Source organism: Sarcophilus harrisii, chromosome 3 (genome assembly GCF_902635505.1).
Source record: "Sarcophilus harrisii chromosome 3, mSarHar1.11, whole genome shotgun sequence".
NCBI lineage: Eukaryota > Metazoa > Chordata > Mammalia > Dasyuromorphia > Dasyuridae > Sarcophilus > Sarcophilus harrisii.
Window position 1 is genome coordinate 35,615,595 of NC_045428.1, and position 21,810 is coordinate 35,637,404.

Below are 21,810 nucleotides of genomic sequence, written 5' to 3' on the forward strand. Positions count from 1 at the left end.
CTAGAATATAGTAATATCCTCCTGACTGATCTTTTTGTCACAAGTCTCTCCCAATTTCAATCCATTTTTCACTTAGTTGTTAAAGTGATTTTTCTAAAGTACAATGTTGAGATGAATCTTCAATTAAGGGAAACTGAGGCACAAAAGTCCAATGATTATTTATTGGTAAAGCTAATAAATATCCATAATAGAGGTCAATCACACACACACACACACACACACACACACACACACACACAGTGACCAGAGATATATTTTATAACTAGAGCATCCAGTTTGTTATGTATGCCCATTACATATTGTAAAATGATATCAATTAAACTAGGTCTGTGATTGATCCATAATTACTCTGACTTGCAAAAGAGGCATTCTAGATCCCCTGGAAACAGGAACACAGAATTACTCAACATCCTTGGGAAGTCGCCAACACAACACTCTCCTGTTCTACAGATACCCAATGCTAGGAAAAGCATCCAGTGGCCTGGCTGAATCATCCTTCATTCATCTTCTTTATCTCCTTCAAATGCAAGTTCTTTTAGAGTAAACTACATAGTAAATGATCACTATCATACTATTAAGGCCTCTGCAAAAAAGTTCTAAATCTAAGCCATTAGAAATTTGCTATAATTGCTGTCATTAATAAATCTCTTGCCTACTAATCAATCAATGATCAAGGATCATTTTCACAGCAGATCTGACCATGTCACTCCCCTCTCTTTTTAATAAACTTTGGTGATTGCTTATCACTTCCAGAATTAAATATCAATTCCTGTTTTTTTAGAGCTCTTCATGATGTGAATATCCCACCGTTCCATCTTTCTGTTCTTCCTACACTTTAAGCTCACAGAGTCTTTAATTCATTTTACATTGGCCTCCTTCTAGTTCTTTAAAAAAGACATTCTATCTCTCATCTCTAGACATCTTTTTAAAAATAAATTTTAATTTTTATTACAGCTTTTTATATACAAAACATATGCATGGGTAATTTTTCAACATTGACCTTTGCAAAACCTTCTGTTCCAACTTTTCCCCTCCTTCCCTTCCCCCCTTCCCTAGAAGGCAGGTAGTCCCATATATGTTAAAGTATATGTTAAATACTATATATATATATATATATATATATATATATATACATATATTTATGTATATATGTATATATATATACACACACATTATATATATACATACACATACACATATTTATACAGTTATCTTGTTGCACAGGAAAGATTGGATTTAGAAAGAAGGTAAAAATAACCTGAGAAGAAAAAAACAAAAATACAAACAAACATTAACAGAAAGAGTGGAAAGGTTATGTTGTGGTCCATACTCATTTCCCAGTGTTCTTTCTCTGGGTGTAGTTGGTTCTGTTCATTACTGATCAATTAGAACTGAATTGGATCCTCTCATTGTTGATGAGAGTCATGTCCATCAGAACTGATCATCATGTAGTGTTGTTGTTGAAGTGTATAATGATCTCCTGGTTCTGCTCATTTCACTTAGCATCAGTTCATGTAAGTCTCTCCAAGCCTTTCTGTATTCATCCTGCTGGTCATTTCTTACAGAACAATAACATTCCATAACATTCATATACTACAATTTATTCAGCCATTCTCCAATTGGTGAGCATCCCTTCAATTTCCAGTTTCTAGCCACTACAAAAAGGGCTGCCACAAACATTCTTGCCCATACGGGTCCCTTTCTGAACATCTTCTTTGGCTGTCCCTCTAACTGGAATTCTCTGCCTCTTCATCTCTTCCTCTTGATATCCTTTACCTTCTTTCAAGTCACAGTTAAAATTCCAGCTTCTTCAAAAAGTTTTTTCTGATCCCTAAGCTAGTGGCTTTCCTCTCTCTCTTGATAATCTTCAACTTATTCTGTATATATTTTATTTATACAATAGTTACTTTTTAATTTTTTTAATTTTCTGCCCATTTGACTATGAGATCTTTGAGTTCAGGACGATTTTTGCCTTTCTTTGTATTTCTGTTATTTAACATAATCACATAATGGGTGCTTTAAAATAATTTATTGATGGACAAAGACATATTTTTGGAGAGGGGATCCAGAATCTCATTCTCAATAAAATTCTTTGCAGCAGATTTCCTTATACTTCTGCCATTGAAAATTGAAAGCTAAAGAAAGGCTATAAAGTAGCCTTAATACTGGTGTAGTAAAATTTAGATTCATCTTTTTTTTTTATACTTGAAATTCATCCTGGGAAGCTTATATGCACTCGCCATTAACCTCCTAGGAATTCCTCCTTCTGAGTTTGAAGATGAAATTCTCTTGAGATGTGAGTCAAGTAAGTGTCTCTGAAATTTCCCTGCCCAGCAGATTTCAACTATATAGAACTTGGAAATAAAAAAAAAAGTAGGATGTACAACAGTATTCCCTTTTTTGGAGGTGGAAACTAGCAATAGGGCAAAGAAAAAAAATCAAGTAAGCAGTTTAGAATTTTTTAGGGATTAAGGCTGAGTCTTGCTTTCATGCTTAACTACAAGAGAAAATTAGGAACAAGTGCATGCATATTACACCCTCTATTAATGTAGACTTTAATTGGTTTGGAGTAAATTAATGTCTGCTTACAATATTTCTGGCAATTTGTTATAAGCTATGTAATTTTAAATTGGTTCCTTGAAAAGGCTGGATAAAACAGTTTAATTCACACATTGCTTTAGGACTTGATTTGGGAATAATAAAGTATAATGAAATGGTTTACCTCTGATGGATCTCACTTCTAGTTGAGCCACAATTTTAAAACTTTAATGCAAATAACGACTATCCAGTTTAGAATAATTTTCTATTTAGAATGTTTTGTATTGGTATAACTATCCCTCAATTACTGATATCTTTCTCTATTTGGTAAATAGTATTTTTTAAAATTCTATTTTCTAGGAGCAATAAGCAAACAAGGAAATTTTTTCTCTTAGCAAAGAAAAACAAATGAGAATTTGTGAAACAAAATAATGTGCATTAGAAATTATTGCATCGGAATAAGGATTGGTACAAAAATTGTCACATTGGGCAAGAGACCAATTAACCTTTTTTAGAATCCTGGCACTGTTGGAAGCTTGCTGAGAGACTTCTTGCAATTTTTACCATCTGTAAAAAGAGGATATCTATTAAAGATGATCATAATTGTGGAGACAGATATGACTCTTACAAGATGAGTAAAAAGTAAAAAGCAGTTCATTATTCTTTCTTCAAGGGAGATCCACACATATTTAAGCTGACATATATTTAAGCATCTGGTATTGGATTCCTGTCTCCATAGAGAACCAAGGGCAGCTGTCATTGTGGGAATAAAAATGACCCTAAATTCTTCTCTCTTCATTGCCAGTTGGCTGTTTTTCACATGGTTTTCTTCATGACAACTAACAATCTGAATTCCTTTGAAGTCATCCATAATTAAATAGAGCCATTGCTCAACTTGTTGACATCACTGTTTATGACTTCTTGTATTCTGAACTTTGGTTCTAGTTCACTGCACTAGACCTGGACCTCTTCCCTGATGGAACTGTTGTATTTACATAATCCTTTCATCCCCATCTAATTTTTCTGGACCTCTCTTTAGCCCTACAAAGACTTTCATGTAGGTTGGAATCTTTGTGAGATAGAATTTAATTGGACTTACTTAAAGTTAAAGGCTATCCTGCCCATTGTTTAAAGCCAAAGTATAGTTTTATAGAAACAGGACTCTCCAGGACTGCCGCTCTAAAAAACCTTCTAGATTTATTTACTAGAAGAATGAGATCCAAGGAGTTCCTTAAAGAGTTTGGGGATGGGAAATCTATCCAGTGGAGTACATCTTCAAAGCTACTCAAATCATCTTAGATTTGACCAACTCAATGTTCATGCTATAAAAAAATCTTAGCTCCTTACTGAATATATAATAACATATAAACTACTCAGTCTGATCTTCACATTAAACTTTTACCTATCTTTCTAGAATTATTTCATATTCTCCTTCACAAAATTTGTGTTTTAGTCAAAAACAATTTCTGTTCATTTTTCAATTAGATATTCTATACCACTATACACTTCTCAGATTGGCTAAGATGGCAGGAAAAGATATTGACGAATGTTGGAGGATATTTGGGAAAACTGGGACACTGATACATTGTTGGTAGAGTTGGGAATTGATTCAACCAATCTGGAGAGCAATTTGGAACTATGCCCAAAGGGCTATCAAATTGTTCATATCCTTTGATCCACTAGAGACACTGCTGGGCCTGTAACAAAGAGATCATAAAAAAGGGAAAAGCATCAATATGAGCAAAAATATTTACAGCAGCCCTTTTTGTAGTGCCAAGTACCTGGAAACTGAGTGGATTCCCCTCAGCTGAAGAATTGCTGAATAAGTTATGGTGTATGAATGTTATGGAAAATTATTGTTCTGTAAGAAATCATCAGCAGGATGATTTCAGAAAGGCCTGGAGAGACTTACATGAACTGATACTAAGAGAAGTGAGTAGAACCAAGAGATCATTGATTGTATATGGCAACAAGAATATTATGTGATGATCAGTTCTGATGGATGTGGCTTTTTTCAACAATGAGATGATTCAAGTCAGTTCTAATGATCTTGTGATGATGAAAACCACCTGCATCCAGAAAGACAACTGTGAGAACTGAGTATGGATCACAACATAGTATTTTCATTTTTTTGTTGTTGTTTGCTTGCCTTTTGTTTTCTTTCTCATTTTTCCCCTTTTTGATCTGATTTTCCTTATGCAGAATGATAATTGTGGACATAAGTATAGAATAATTACACACATTTAACATATATTGGATTACTTGCTATCTAGGGGAGGAGTGAGGAGAAGAAAAGGAAAAAAAAATAGAACACAAGGTTTTGCAAGTGTGAAAGTTGAAAATTTTCTAAGCATATGTTTTGAAAATTAAAAAAAAACTTTAATAATAAAAAACAAATTGGATATTTCATCTCTGACCTTCTTAAATTTGCATAAACTCTCTTCCAAATAGGGATACTACATCATTCTTTCACTTATTCTGAATCCCTATCTTCTTTAAGGATCAAGTCTGATTGTAGACCTTCCTTAATTATGGCAACATAGAGAGAAAGCCAAAAAGGACCAGAGAGGTTATCTGATCTGAGACCTTTTCTGATAAGGAAACTGTGACACAGAAGGCCAAAGTTATTTGCCCAAGCTCATTTAGCTAAGTTGCTGGTACAGTGTCCTTCTTCAATTTTCCTTGTATTATACTTGTTTGTATAAATTTTTATTTCTCAAGGAGCATGTGGCTCTGAGAAAAGTTCCCTGTGCTTAACATACTGCCTTGTTGTATACAGTAGATATTAAATAATTGTTTGTATATAGTAGCTGCTTAATAAATGCTTGTTGAATATAATTAGAGGTTCTTCCAAGCTTTTTCTAATAATTATAGGGAACTCCCTTATCTTGACATTGCATTTCCAGCCCCTTTCAGTTCTGTTAAAGGATAAAATTAGAGCAACTTCTGTCTTCAGAATTATGCAAGGATATCCAAAATACATCTTCCGTGCAATCATGGGATTTCTCCTATGGGGTTTGGGACAGTTTTGAATGACATTCAAATTATTTTCTGTGAATGTCTTACTTCAATGCCCTGTGGGGTGGAGGGGATACTGGGCTTTGCTGCCAACTTAGCATCAAAATGGGAGGTTGAAAGGTTTTGAATATAGATCCATTGATAGATTTTCTTTTCAATCAAGAATAGTCTGGTTAAGAGAGGAGATTATCAACAAGCAATCAGCAGGTCACCACAGAAATTCCCAAAGAGAACCAATCATAGCTGCCCTAAATAAGTGTCCTATATAATACAGAGGTCAATGACATGGAGCATTGGATTAGTGAAGGAAGAGTAATACTAGGAAACTCAATTATATAGAATAAATATCTAAAATGCATCTTTGGGGTGAGCCAGGAGACACACTAGAAAGAGCTGGCTCTCTGGAATCGGAGGATCTGGATTCAAACCTCACCTTTGACACTTAACAATCTGTTTTACATTAGTCAAGTCATTCAATTTTCTTGGGAGGAACTCAGTTTCCTGAAAAGTAAAAGAAGAGTTTCACGGTCCTCTGACATCTTTTAACTCTGCATCTATAATCTTTTGGTTGTATATTATTTTCTCAGAGAAATAAGAATGACAACACTGGCTAGCATTTATATAATCATTATGCTTTGTGCCTGAAAATACTGCCACTTCTCCAACAACATTTAATTACCTATTTTATTGTGCTTGGTGTCGGGGATACAAAGACAAAATTAACTTTTTGTCCGTCCAGAAAGTGCGCGCATTCTGTTATCATTACCTAACTCATAGCCCTTTGTGAGGATCAAAGGAGATTGGGTTTAGTGAATGTATATTATATATATGCATAGATATACATGTGCATTTATACAAATTAGCATATACATAATATTTATGTGGCCATGTTGGGCCAGCAGCAGAGGATACAGAGCATCTGCCACAATAAAACTCTTTCTCACTCCAATCAACTTTCCTCCCCAGGTTCTTTTCTGAGGCTGATCAAAGTTTCAAGGTAATTTGTGCAGTCTAAATGATTGTGTGATAGAATTCAAAAGACTTTACTTGGTTCCCCTTAGATATCCAGAAAACATAGAGGATGCCCAAGTGAAGTAGGAGGAGATCTGATCAGAACAAAATGATGTTAATTTGAGGGGTCCTCTGTAGTGAGCCAAATGGACAAGAGAGCTGAAACAAATATTGATTAGGCCTAGGCATATTGTCAAGGAAGGCTCATAGTTCAATTATACTCTGTTCATGTAACATTTGTAAGCACTATTCTGTGCCAGGTACTGTCTTAGGTGCCAGGTATTGTGTTAGGTGCCAGGGCTACAAATTAGGAAAAGACAGTCTTTGCTTTCAAAGTGCTTACAATTTAATAGGTAGACACATAAAGGCTCTGAAAAGCAGTGTATGGATACCAGAGGGCAAACTTATAGGATCATGATATTCCATGGAGCAGAAACCAAGCAGAGATCATTGAAAAATGGAGTATTTTTATTCCAAAAAAAGAGGTAATTTTTCTAGTTACCTAGAAAGTTAAAGAAAGGGTTTGGAAGGAGTCTACAACACTGGAGTTAAGCTTGTGTTAAGTATCCAAAACTGAGTCAATCTGTTGGTGATAAGATTTCCCTTATTCATCTATCTCAAGTTTATACTGGGGGAGACAGGATATTTCAATGAGTAGAAATGCTGTTGGAAAACAGAGCTGCTTGAAAAGAAGAAAAATAGCCTGCTTTCTGAAAATAAAGAATCTTCAGAAGCAGAAAACAACTTCAGCACTTAGTAAGTGCCTACTGTGTTCTAGGATCCATAGACTCAAAGATGAAAATACCAGAATGGCGAGTTGTATATAAGAGATAAGCAGTTTAATGTATAGTCATCTTTTTTCTATTCTACTTTATTATGGAAATACTTATTTTATTTCTCAAATTCAGAATGAAATAAATACAATTTAAAAAAATTTAAAAAAATTAAAATACCATTGTCCCTTCCTTCAAGGAGTTTAAATTCTATGGAGGAAATGCAACATTTACTCAGATAAGTGGTACAAAATGTTTACAAAGTGAATAAAAAGAAATTTGGAGAAATTCTAAGAAGTAGAAGATAGGAAAAGTTTTCATATAGGAGGGAGCATTTTAGGATAGCTTGAAGGTAGATAGGTGTTCCTAGAGACAGAAAGGGAAGCAGGAAGAAAAACATTCCCAGATAAGTTATAATTTATTCAGAGGCAAAAAGATGAAAAATGGAATGTTTTTTATAGGGAACAACAAATCAGTGATCTTGGCTAGACCATAGAATGAATGATGGGGAGGAATACAAAACCAGTCTGAAATGATAGGACTGAGGCAGACTTTGAACGGATTTAAGTACCAAGCTGAGGAACTGTGTATATTTTATTTGTAGACAATAGAGTCAATAAAGCCGCTTGAGCAAGAGTGTGGCAAGTCAGAGCTCTTCTTTAGCAATATCAGTTTGGCATCTCCCATCATCCTGATCTATATCTTCCCATTGGACCCAGATGGTACTGGAGGAGAAAGTAAGGTTGGTGACTTTGCACAGCACACCCTCATTTAAAAATCCAATTTGCTTGCAATGTTTGAAATTACTTCCCTGATGTCAGGGTTCTCTTTGAGAATGAAAGACTACTAACAATAGTAGTTTGGCAGCTGTGTGGAAGAGAAATCAGAAATGGGAGAACTTATAAATAGGAAAAATGATCGGAAAGCTGTGCAATAGTTCAGGCTAATGGTAATGAGGACCTGAAATACTATGATGGCCGTGAAAAAGAAGAAAAGCAATTCAAGGTGAAAAAATGGGAAAGAGAGAGAGAATATTACCAATGTCTTTAATTGGTTTGGTAAAGACTGCTGAAAATTTCTCTGCTGAGAGAGAGCTGGCTTGAAATTCTATAAGTGGGAAGAAAAGAGAAAAGAACAGAACAGAAGAGGTTTCAAATAGCTATAGTGGGGAGGTCAATGATACTCTGAGAATAATCAAAGGACTTCTGTGAGATCCCACTTGATATCAGATAGCCTAAATGTATAATGGGGCAAAGCAACCTGTACATCATGAAACATCCTCTAGTACTGTTTAGCAATAGTTAAATTAATGTGGAAACAATGGAGAATGTGGTTATCCATATCTGAGGGTTGAAAAAGAAAAAAAATGACTCTGGGCAAGTCCCTTAATCCCAATTGCCTCAGCAAAAAGCAAAAAAAGAAAAAGAAAAAAAGAAAAGAAAGAAACAGAAATAGGACAATGATGCAAATTAACTGTGACCAGAAGACTGTGTTAGATTATAATAGTCAACTATGGCATTAAAAATGAGAATCAAAAGATTAAAAAAGGAAGAAATTGATGGCAGAATAGGGCCCTGAAAGTTCACATCCATTGGAAAGCAGAGAATGGTGGTTCTGAGAACTTCTAGGGGTAGGAAGTGTGTACTACATGCTCAAATAAAGAAGGTAGCAACAGTATAGTGAGAAAGCCATAGCTTTGGAGAGGGGGGGTATAATGGCTGCAGAAGTAAGACCAGACAATTAGAGGAATTTGGGACTGGATAGTGCTAGGAGTGTAAGCTTGCTGAGAAGTGGCCTGCTTCCCACCAGTGACATGACAAATTATGGAAGACTGTACACTTTAAATAGGGAATGTTTTGGGTTTTTATTTTTATTTTTTTTGATATTTATTCCATTGGAATGTAAGATTTCCAAGGGTAGGAATTATTTACTTTTTTTTTATTTCTTAGTGCTGCAAACACATTCAATAAACATTTGATGGCTTTTGATTGCTCTTCAGTCCAAACTGCTGTTTGATTCTTGGTCCTACCCCACCATTCGAACAACATTTGTTCATAGATTAAGCCCTGAAAGGGACCTTAGAAGCAATAAAGTCCAATTTCTTCTTTTTAATGATAAAGAAATATGAGAAGTTAAGTGTATTACCTAAAGTCATTTAGGCAATAATAGGAGAATTCAGATTCTCTGTGGGCCCTCTATCTCCAATTCTATCTCCACTATATTATGTTGTTCAATCAGGATTTGGGTCATATTTTCTTAATTATGATTCTCTTAAATATCCAACACTGAACCAAAGATAATGGGGGCTTCCTTAGCCATATGGGACCCATGATACATAAATGTAATACATTTTTATTATTATTGTTCTGCGAAAATATAGTCACATAAATGGCTTGACCTATACAGTGTCTTTGAAAAAGATGGATCACTGAATGAAGAACACTTCACTTTTCATCCTCATTATTATAATTATCATTATTTATTATCCACATTAAGAGCAATTAACATGATGCATCACCAATAATAACAATAATGGTAGCTGTAGTCACAATGGTAAGTTTTGATACATAGATACTTACTTTGAAAACAAATAAAGAAAATGAAGGGCTCATTTTCAAAGGTCCTTCATAATGTTTCTGTGAGAAGATTGTCACTTATTTTCATGAAAAGATACATTCAACTAAATGATTCCACAGAATTGGAAAATGGGAAGTTACAATATCCAAATTCCATGCTTTTGTACCGAATATAAATGAATCAGAGAGAAGATAAGCTGGTATTTGTTGCTGGGGGAAAGGAGGATATCACCAGTGTTTAATTATTCTCTCGTCAGCCCAATCACCTAGAACTTAGCGATTCATCTAGAATTTAGAAACATGATAGAGAAGGTTAATAGTATTTTTCTCACCAAAGTATCTTTCAACTTCTCTAATTGCAGAAATTGAATTCTGAAGTCATCTGAGTCAGGAGATATGATATTTTCCAAAATTAATTTTTTGCCAATTTAAATGAGAAAAAAAATGAGAGATGGAAAAGAAGTAATAGAGGAGAAATAAACTAAGAGTTCACAATTGATTCAAAGAGCAGATATTTTCTTAAAGTGGGCATCTATTAATTTCAGTCAACAATATAAGTGAGGGGAAATATTTTGTTGCTATGATGGTGATCCCTGAGTTCAAGAGAAAGTCCATTATCTATATTGCCTTATCACCACCACTTTCACTAGTAGATGGAGCACAGAGTTTTAGGTGACTATGATAAAGGATGTCTGCTGAATAATATAACTGAAGCTCAGTAATGGGATGAAGGATAAGGCTAAAAAAGCTGTACCCATTTTATACAGGGGAAAGATTTCCTAATTATAACAGTCCTACTATGGAATAGAGGTAGCTGAAAGAGTTGGCTTAAAGAATTATGGCCCTTCTCTGCAGGGAAGAATTTTGATGCTATACCAAGTGGATTTGGACAGAATAGAAGGTGACACTAAAGAAATTAGGATAGTGAAGATCAGCTGGATTAAAAATGTGATCTCCAACATGGGACATAAATGTAACATCTGGTAAGATATAAGTGAGATAGAACCCTTTAGGGATGAGTTGGGGAGGAATAGTGATGGAGCGGGCCTACAGGTGAACATTATAGTTTTATCATCAGAAAACTTCTAAAATGCAGCATTAGAAACACGAATTACCCATCCACATGTATGTTCTGGCTTCATAAATTCTCTGGCCATAGACCCATCTATATAGATGTTCTGTTTTTCATATATGCTTTTTCATATATGTTTATTTATGTATGAACCCTATGTATGTGTACTTCTGTCACTGATGATGCCGTTTGTAGAAGAGGGAGCTCAAGCTTTATGGGGAGAATGCAGTTATTCTATTGCTACACTGTTTCACTAAACACCTTTACTTTGAATTTATTGTATCATTCAGTTGATTAGTAAAAGTAAACACATTTGTGGGGGCTCATGCCCTATGATTTTAAAAGGACCATAGTACACTAAGTACTTAGTGTACTGGAGGAAAATTCTGGGTGTCCTTGGAGGGGGGAGCACTCTTGATGCTATGTGAAATTGATATTAGTTCATATGGAATCAAGGAAATATCAAACACTATGAAAAGAACTACTACTATTTATAAGTCAAATATTTTGCAGCAATGTGATTATAAAAGCATTTGGATTCAGCCAATGCTACTGAAGGTGATACTTAAGTCATCTCTAAATATGCTCCGCCAAAGTACCTTCACAGCAGGGTTGATGGAGACTTGAATGGGAAAATTGAGATGGGAATTCATCTGGAAGGTGCAAATTAGAAGTGATTTATTTTGTGAGTTTTAAAAAGTGGGATGAGGTCTAATACCTCGGTTGTAGGTAATGCATGTTGCTGTTTTCATTAATGATAATCACAAAAGATCATAACATAACTCACCAGGCAGGCATTGTCAGAAAAATGCCTAGAGGGACACAGACAAATATCTCCCCTAAATAAGTCTCCTAATTTAGAGGGCATTTATAATTGGACTGAGGAAAGATATCCTCCTGAATTTTGTATGTCAATCAATGTGAAAGCATTTATTTGTGCATACTAGATACTGGTTTCTTTGCTAAATCCAGAGACTGTAAGTACTAATTATAACAACAACAATGACAATAATAACGATTTTCATTTATATAGCACTTTGAAATTTACATGTGTTTTATAAATATCTCATTTTAGCTTCACAACAATCCTGGGAGGTGAATAGTATCATCATCTCTTTTTTATACATAAAGAAACTGAGGCACATAAAGACCAGGGGACTTGTCCAGAGTCATGTAGCAAAAGTTTTGAGATAAGATTTGAAGGTCAGATCTTCCTGGCTCTAGGTTCAGCATTTTACCCACTGCGTGGCCTGACTGCTTCTATATTCCAAATGATATTTTTTCAAATGTGTTATTTAATGCATTTCAAAAAGATGATAATACAAAAAATAAGCCTCAAATTCAGGTCTCTGTGATTGGATTCCATTCATTAAAATTCAGTAACCATATATATATAAGGTGTCTACTGTGTGCAAAGTGTCAAAGTTTAAATGAAACATTTATTTTGTCTTTGTGGCACTTATGATGTAATATGAGAATATGACAATCAGAAATAATTAGAATAGAAAATACTAAATGACAGATGCAAATCAAGTTCTCTATGGAGACAAGGAAGGACATGGAAAATCATGCTCTATCAAATGAAGAGATCATGGAGGCTTCATGGAAAAGAGAACACTGGAACAGATCTTTATATTTTAAATTAGTTCCCCCAGATTGACATGGCAGAGAGGAAAGGGTATATATAGTATATAGTATGACAGGGGCATAACATGTGGGAAAGTATGGGAATGGGGAAACTTGAGCCAGTCCTATATGGAAAACTATTACAATTCTGTTGTTCATTCATATTTATAGAAAAAATCCCATGAAGGTAACTCAAGAGTTGACAAATCCTGAATAAAGGTCATTTTCCATAATCACTGTAATGCTTTCATGTTTCAAAAGCCCTTTACTTGATTTATGTCATTTACCATTCACAATTACACTGTGAGGTAGGTGCTATAGGGATTATTGTACCCATCTAATGAGAAAGCTTAAGTTTAAAATGATAAACTCAAGATTATACAGCTAATAAGTGTAGGATACAATATTCAAATTCAAATGTCTAATGATTTCAAGTTTAGTACTCTCTCTAGGTTACCACACTGCTGATCAGGTGCAAATTTGGTTATTTTAATCTCCATAATATCTCTTATATGTGTCCCCTTCTCTAACATTCTGTCCTTCATCACCTTTCATATACACTGTTGGTTTCCCTGACTCCATTGTAACCCATCAACCATTAAGTTTTCAAATCAATTCTCTAGAAATTTGTCAGTTCATATTGCTTTCTCTTTCTTCTACTTATTGAACTCCACCGACTCTCTATTACCTGTAGAATCAAATAGAAATCCCTCTGTGTAGAAATGAAAATTCTCTATACCTTGGTCCCCTTCCCACTCCCAAATCCCAATTGTTAACATCATTTCTCTGAGATTACCTTCCATTGATTGATTCTGTGTGTTTCTTGCACTTACATAATGCACATTATTGTTTGCATGTTTTCTCCTCAATTATAATGTAATATCCTGGAGGGCGATGATTTTTTTTTTGTCTCTTTTTGTATGGTCAGTGCTTAGGAAGTGCTTAACACACAGTAGGTTCATAATAAATGCTTATTGACTGACTAGGCAACATTCCCAAAATAAAGTAAATGCTTTAGCTGAGGTTGTAATTTTTAAGCCTGTACCTAGGATTCTTAAACTAGAGCCCTTTCCATGCCCTTAGCAGCCCTGCCTGTGTTCTGCTATAGTTTATAAGTTCAATTAATGTTTTTTATAGCATCACTATTCTAAAGTCTAGAAATGTGTTCACTCCAATCTCAGCTGGCAGCAAAGTCAATCCGCCTAGTGACCTCAGATACATCTTTGGGTCTCTGTTTGTCTACAGGATATTAGGAAGAGAAATGAATCACTCAGTACAATTCCAGATTTGGCTTCAGTCTCTACTTTACACGTGTGTAATATAGTAGAGTCATTAGATTTGAAATCCCTTATTACCGAAGATTTACTGAGGAGTGTTTTTTATAATTATCATTATATAAAACATGGCTCAAGTACATAATCCCATACATTCTCTTTATCAAGACAGGGTCCACAGGCAGAGACCACATCAAATCGCAAAACATTTAATTAGGACAAAATACTTAAATAAATAACAGACAAATGGAAGCAATGAAATTCTTTTCACACTTCCCATATATAAAGAGATGCATTCTCCCATATTCTTTCCTACTTATAGTGGAGAGAATAATGTCTAGGAAAATACAGGAGGAGGGGAGACTGAAACCCATTTTTTTTTCCCTGTGGCAATTGGGATTAAGTGAGTTTCCCAGGATCACCCAGCTAGGAAGTATTAAATATCTGAGGGCAGATTTGAACATAAGTCTTCCTGACTTCAGGGCTGATATTCTATCCACTGCACCACCTAGCTGCCACTTCCCCATCTTATTCTTTTAATTTATCCACAACTGGATTTTCCTCCACCTTTCTTGCATCCACATCTTATAAACCTGTCAGCATTATCCCAGATCTCTTTCTTCTTCATTGCCTTTCCAGTCACCCTTGGCAGTTGTTCCACTCCCATTCTGAAACCATCACTATGTGAAAGTTTTATGTTGTTATTAATACTTAACCAAAGGTCCCAAGGTCATCCATTGTATCTGAGGCCATCACCAGTAACCCTGTTTTTTGTCTTGCCACTGGACTTCGATGATGTTGGAAGAGAGAAGGAGCCTGAAGACTTCATACAATTCTGCTTTATTTAAATCCAATTCACATATGAGTCAAGATATCATCCTGTGATGTCATTGTTTCTCTTAAAGAAAAAAAACAAAGAACAAACAACAGCAGCTACAGCAACAACAACAACAATCTACTTTCATTAATTTGCTGCCTCTTGAAACTACTTTTCATTACTTTTCCACTTCGACCACCTTTTGAAGCTGCTTCTGCTGTGTTTTCCTTTTCTTCAAGGAATAAGGAGGGGGATGGAGAGAGAGGTTTATTATTTCTCTTTTACGAATCTACTGATAAAAATATTTTCTTCTTTTTTGTTAAGAAGCACACCCAGCTATCATATCTAAGGGTCAATCAAGTGGTTGACAGGACTTTCCCTATCATATTATCCTTTTGCCAGTTGACATCCCCAGTGTGATTGTTTTGAGCCCCCATACTGTTTGTAACTCCTACTGGGTCCTTCTGGGGCTTGGGGTAAACACACACATCAGTTTTCATTTGCCCTTCCAACTCCCATCATGCCTTGAACAGCTAGTACTTTGGTCATGCTAATTGGCTTGAAACATTAATAAGTCATAAGATTCACTTAATAACACAGAGGATTGAAGGGCGGAGATGCTGACCTTTTCCTTACACTCCTGCCATCCCATTAACAACTCCTTTATACATGACTATTTCAGGCTTTTTTCTTCTTTCAAAGAATTCCTAACAACAGCCCCCTGAGGTTACCAATAGGTCCTATGAATGCAAGAAGCAAGATGCTAATTAGGTTGAAGGGAATTTGAGACTTATAGAAGCTGTCACCTTAATGTAAATTTTATTTGTACTACTGAGGATTCTAAATTACATTGGCCCGTGTTTATTATTAAAGCACCTTGTTCTGTAGTTTTGAGATGAATAAATGAGATCATTTCTGTGATTTCCCTGATGACTTTACAGATTCAGACATTTGAAGGACTGTCATCTGGAAGAATTGTACTTGTTCTGCCACTTCCCAGAGGCCAATCTAGAGGTAGAAGCTACAAAAAGACAGATTTACATACTGCGCAAGGAAAGTGCTAACTGGCATTTAGAGCTGTCCCAGTGAACTGGGCTGCTGTGGGAGAGACTGTCACTGAGTTTCTTTAGCTAGAGGGTAGGTGATGAATGGCTGGAAGTTTGGAGTGGAAATTATTACCAGTCAAGTATAGATTGCAGGAGATGACATCTGAGTTCCTCACCAAATCCATTATGGCAAATTCTACACACATCTGTTGAGCACTGGCCACAACCTAGTTAAGAATCCAAAATGAATAAGACAGTAATGGGAAGCACTGAGATGGAGTGAAAAGAGTGATATATTTGTAGTCAATTAACCTGGTTTTGAATCTGGGCTTTGCCATTTTATACAACCTGTACAATCTTTGGCAAATTGCAATCTCTGGGTGCTTACAGTTTCTTCTCTTTAAAATGAGGGAATTAGATTAGATAGCCGTTCAAGTACCTTCTAATTCTTTATCTATGATTCCAAGATATGATTCTTGCTTTTCTGCAAGCTCACGCTCTTATGTTCCTGAAAGGAGAAACAGAGGGAAGTATAATTCTTTAGGAGGAAAGAGATCAATCCATAATGAACAGACCAATGAACATTTAGCAAGTGCCTACTATGAGCCAGGCACTTTGCTAGGAGCTGTGCTAAGTGCAAAGATATGGTTATTGTGACTTTTTTGCTGGGAGGTAGTTAACACATCATTTATTTTTTTTTACATTACTAAACATTTGCCAGAGGAGCTTGGTCTGGAGGGAGATACTTATGCTAACAGTATCAATGGCCTTTTGGCTCACTTGTATCCCCCTATTCAGGATTTCTTTTCTCAGGCTGTATCCCATGCTTCAGACCTTTCTTTTTATTCTTTCACATGGTCAATAGATCTTGAACAACTGTTAGTTTGGAAAGAGAGTCTGATAGATTGTATCTTACTAGGCTATGCCTGATAATTGTTTGACCTGAACTCCCTTTAAAAACTATTAGTATTTTAACACAAAGCAGGTCTTCAACCCAAAGGAACTAAGTTCTTATGGTATAATTCCAGACATTAAAGAAAGGTACAGGGGTTTTTCTAATGTCTTTTAAACCCTAGAACATACATATTAGTAGGGAGAATAAATGGCCATTTAAATGTAATTTCAGGAATAGCCATTTTACGGATGAGAAAATGAAGAACCATTAAGATTCAGCTCCTCACTTCTATTTATCCATATATAGCAAGTGGTAGAGCTAAGATGTGAATCCAGGTCTTCTGGTTTCAAGTTCAATGGACTTTTAAAGTTTTTTTTCAAACTCCAATGACTTCCTCATTGAATTTTATTGCAAATAATTGACATCAGATACTTTCCTAAAGTTAGGTTTTCAACAGAGTACAGAGTGGAGAAGGAGAGAGCAATTGAGTGGATAGGCCAAGGAAAAGGGGGAGCTGGGATTCTGAAGATAATCACTGATTCATAAGTTTGGTCCTGGCTGAAAACTTTCCTCTGATAGAGGAAAATTTACAGAGTAACTGAGTTTAGAGAAAAAATTACTTCCATTTGGGCAGAAAGAAATATTAGGACTTTGTTCAAGGTGCCAAAATGTATAGGATGTTATCATCACTGTGGCTTTCAGCACCATGGATACATCTGAGTTTAATATATAGTTAGCAAGAATAATCAGTTAGGAGAGGAAGTTACTGAATGGATGCAGGCAGCCATAACCCAATTGATCTCTTCCCCTACTAGATTCTCCCATCAGGGTATGAAGGGAAAGTTCCCCTAAACCAACTTCAGGTAAATTTTATACTATTGGCCCTAGGCACAAAGTTACCATTTCTGGGACTCAATTCCCTTAACTGAAAAAGAGTAAGATTACTTTCAGCTCTAAATCTTAGGATCATCCCATTTCTGGGAATTGGACTAGATAATTCTGGGCAAATCGCTTAGTCTCTTAAGATCTGAAGCAAGTCTCAAAAGATTCTAAATCAAAAATGGGTGGTAGGTTTACAGATTTCCATATCAAATGTTCCTCTGCCCATAAAATCAGAGATCTGATCCAAAATTGTAATTTACAAAGGAAGGCAATGGAAAGAGTACTAATTCTAGATTCAGAAGGCTAGAATTTAAACCCCAGTTCTGACACTCATTTAATTTTCTGTAAGTCACTTAACCTTGATGGGACTCAATTTACTTATCTGCAAATAAGTTGCTCAATGGACAGAACATTGGACATAGAAGTGAGATGACCTTAATTTAAATCCTGTCTCAGAAGCCTACTAGCTATATGACCCTGAGTAAAACTCTTCGGGAATTATTTTCTTCATTTGTAAAATAAGGTTTAAAAAACAGCACCTATCTCCCACTAGAGTTGTTCTAAGGACCAAATGAGCTAATTTTTATAATATGTTGTTCGAACCTTAAAGTGTTTAATATAGGTTATTTGTTGTTGTTATTTGAAGAAAGAACTGGCAAAGTACTTCAGCATCTTTTCCAAGACAACCCCAAAATGGGTCATGAAGACTCAGACAAGATAAAATTGACTAAACAACAAAAGTTGTTATTATTGTCATCAGTGTTGTGTTCTTTTTGTTCTTAAGGATTTTGACTATATCTCTCTAAAGATTTAAATCTACTAATGTTTTCTGAGTGAACAACTCACTAAGATGAGGTTTATATTAATTGTTTCTGTATTGTTTTTTTTTTTTTTTTTTGAGAGACAATTGGGGTTAAGTGACTGGTGTAGGATTGTCCCTCCTTATCATGAGCATTCATTCTCTGGTAGGGGCGAGGCTTGAATGATAAAAAACTCAGAAAACTTCTGGAAAAAAGAATCCTTCTGATGTAATGAAAAGAATAATATCATAAATATCAGTTAACTAAGCCCAAAATTAGCAACTGTAAGATCAGTAATGTCTTTGGAGAGACTATTTTCCATCAAGGACCAGTATAAGGAGTCAAAAGTACTAAGTTTGAATTATGAGTGAGCAGTGAGAGAATGGGGTCTACAAAAAAAGTAGTTTAGTAGCCAGGCATATTGTCATATAGCTACGATCCCTGTTATGAAGGCTAAGGCTGGTAGATCACTTGGATTTGGAAATTTTTATTGCATTGAAGAGAAAACCGATCCAGTGTCTGCACTAAATCTGAAACCAACATGGCAAGTTCCAGAGGCAGGATGTCTCAGAGGGAGTAAAACAGCCCAGATTAGAAACCAAATGGATCAAAGTTTCTGTGTAAATCAGTAGTGAGATTGGGTTCAGACCATGAATGGCTGCTACACTCACAGCCTTGCAATCATCCTCTCTATACAGAGATAGATGAATGGATGAAAATAAAATGAGTATTCCTGTTAAAAGAAATAGTCCTATAGAAGAATAGTTTTAAGGTATGTGAAAATCAAGCAAAGCTTTTTTTTTTTTAATAAATGGAGGAGCCCTTGGATTATTTGTATGTAACATAGGAGTCTCCTGTAAATCATGAAAAATTAAAGATTAGAGGAGAGATAAAGAATAGATCAATGTGATATACACTTTCAGAAAACAGGGAACAGGTTCAAGAGAATAAGCAAGAGTGTTGGTCTCATCTAGTAGAAGAATCATCAAAGGAAATAACAAGAGAGGATGATTGCAAGAGGTTAGGTCATATAGAAATGGGAAGAGGAGGGAACTTGTAATAGATGGTCTTCAACCTCTCAGTCAAATAGGAAGCACTTTCCTCTGTTGAGGAGGTGAAAGCACATGATGCAAATGTCTCAAATTACAAACCCTTCTCCCATGCTTACTTCCTGAGTTCATTGATTTAGAATTAGAAGTTACCACAGTCATCCACTCCATCCCTTACAACGGAAGACCAAGATTTAAGTGGTTAAGTAAATTGTCTGATCACATAGCCTGTAAGAGGTATAACTTAGACTTGAAAGCAAGCCCAATCCCCCTCATGTTACAAAGGAGGAACTAAGATCCAGAGAGGCAAAGTCATTGGCCTAAGGTAGAGAGGGGATTGAGTAGCACAGTCAGAACTTAAACTCAGGTGATCTTATTTCAAAGTCAATACTCTTTTTATTGGTTTAGTTGCCTTATTGTTCTTATCAAGAACTTTTTTTTGTGGATTCTATAATCTATACAATGGTCTTGATGTGTCTAGAAGCATCCATGGTAATATTTCCAAACTTTGGAAACTGAGTCATAAATAAGAATAGTTATACTTAGTACAGATTTTGTCTATGCATGAATGTGAGTGTGGTTATGTTCATGCATGTATCTGTGTGTTTGGAAAAGTAAATCCCCAAGAGAATCTATACCAGGCTTCTTCAAAGATTTGGAGAAAAGGGAGACAAACTCTGGGAAAAATTGTCTCTTGAAAAAGATGATTGTAGATATAATTGTAGACCTACAGAAAGCATGGTCCAACTCTCCATTCTCTAACTGCTGCCTCCAGTAACCTTTTCCTCCCAGGAGTCATTGAATGGGTTCAAGCTCTTGTCATTTTTTCCTTGTTAGCCCCTGCTCTGGGATCTAAAAATAGGATTTTATGAAAGAAGAGTAGATCTCTCCTCCTGTTCTGACTTCCAAAGTCTTATTACTCTTGACCTCAGCATTTCAAAAGAATCAGAGTCACTTGTGATAATTTATACCAGATAGAAAGGAACACTACAGGATATCTTGATAGACTGAATTCTGTACTCCCTCAAAATCTTAATTAATAACATTGTTCCTATTTACTGTACAATATCCATTAGACTATTCCACACTGATCATGCATTGCACAGGGCTGGCCCTTCAGGGAGAACTGTTCAATTGGGTAGAACTTGAAGAAAATACAAAAAAGTGTTATTTTAAAACATAAATGCCCCTAATTTAAATGTTCCTGAAGTGAATTAGATGGCAATTTTTTGCTGCTCTTAAGAGAACAGATTTGCACCTACATTGTAAATGATAATGGGAGCTGAAGGCTCCCAGTATCCACTCTGTGCTGCTTCAGAGAATTCCCAGCAGTCCCTCCTCATGTATGGTGGTTACAGGAGTCACAGAACACCCTGAAGGGGTTACGAGATCATGGAGTGAATATGCATTTAAATTGTAAAAAATTAACATGGATGTTTATTTAAAAGGGGAAGCTGACATATACTGGACTCCCATTAGCATATACAAAAGTCTGGTTTCTGACAAGAGATCTCCAAAAAGGACCATTTTTGTTAGGGTGCAACATATCTCCTTTCTGGCCACGGTATCCCATATGTCAAAGAAACCAAATGTCTCCATTGCATAAAGCATTTGTGATGTTTGTTAAAAACTGATTCTGAGAGAGAAATTATTCAAATCATCTCCCAAAAGAGCGAAATATTTCTGCTACAAAATGGGGCAGCCAATGGACTTTTGAACAAAATAGGAGGCAGTGTGGTCTAGAAGTTGAAGTTCTGGTCTGTAGTTAGAGGATTCCAGTATTGGAGTTTGAAGGAATTTTAAAAATCCAATCCTATCATTTTGCAGATGATGGTCAAAATGGATTTCATTTTCTTCCCCTTAAACCTTGTCTGTGTAACATATCTGGGTCTCAGATTCTGAATCTGTACAAATGGAGAAAATGCTAGTATCACATCCATAATAATGGTATGAAAAGTCCTTTAAAAACCAAGCAAAGTCCTTTGTCACTGTTTTAGAACTCCTTCTCTGATAGTTCTTGCTCAGTCACTATAACACTAAGGAAAAAATAAATTCTCATTTGGAACTATTTCTGAAAGGAGAGTTTTCCTATCTAGCATCTTCTAAGTTCACTGCTCCTCCTCCTACCTCCAGGCACCACAAAGGTACAAAGTTTGGCTTCTGCTGTCCAGGGTACAGAACTCTAATAAGCCCACTTTCTTCTAAGGGAAATCAAATTCTAGAGTTTTCTCTAAGATAGCACAGAATAATTCATAAAACAAATTTTGATAGTCACTGTCACTATCATGGAATTCTTTTAATCTTCAGTGCTAGGATTATAGTGTCCTATTCTAAATATTCTATGGGGAAAAATAATAACACTGGGACGATCTTTGCAATGCAAGTTCAAGTAAAAACATGTCTGTAACCACTGGGTCCAAATTATTTATAAAA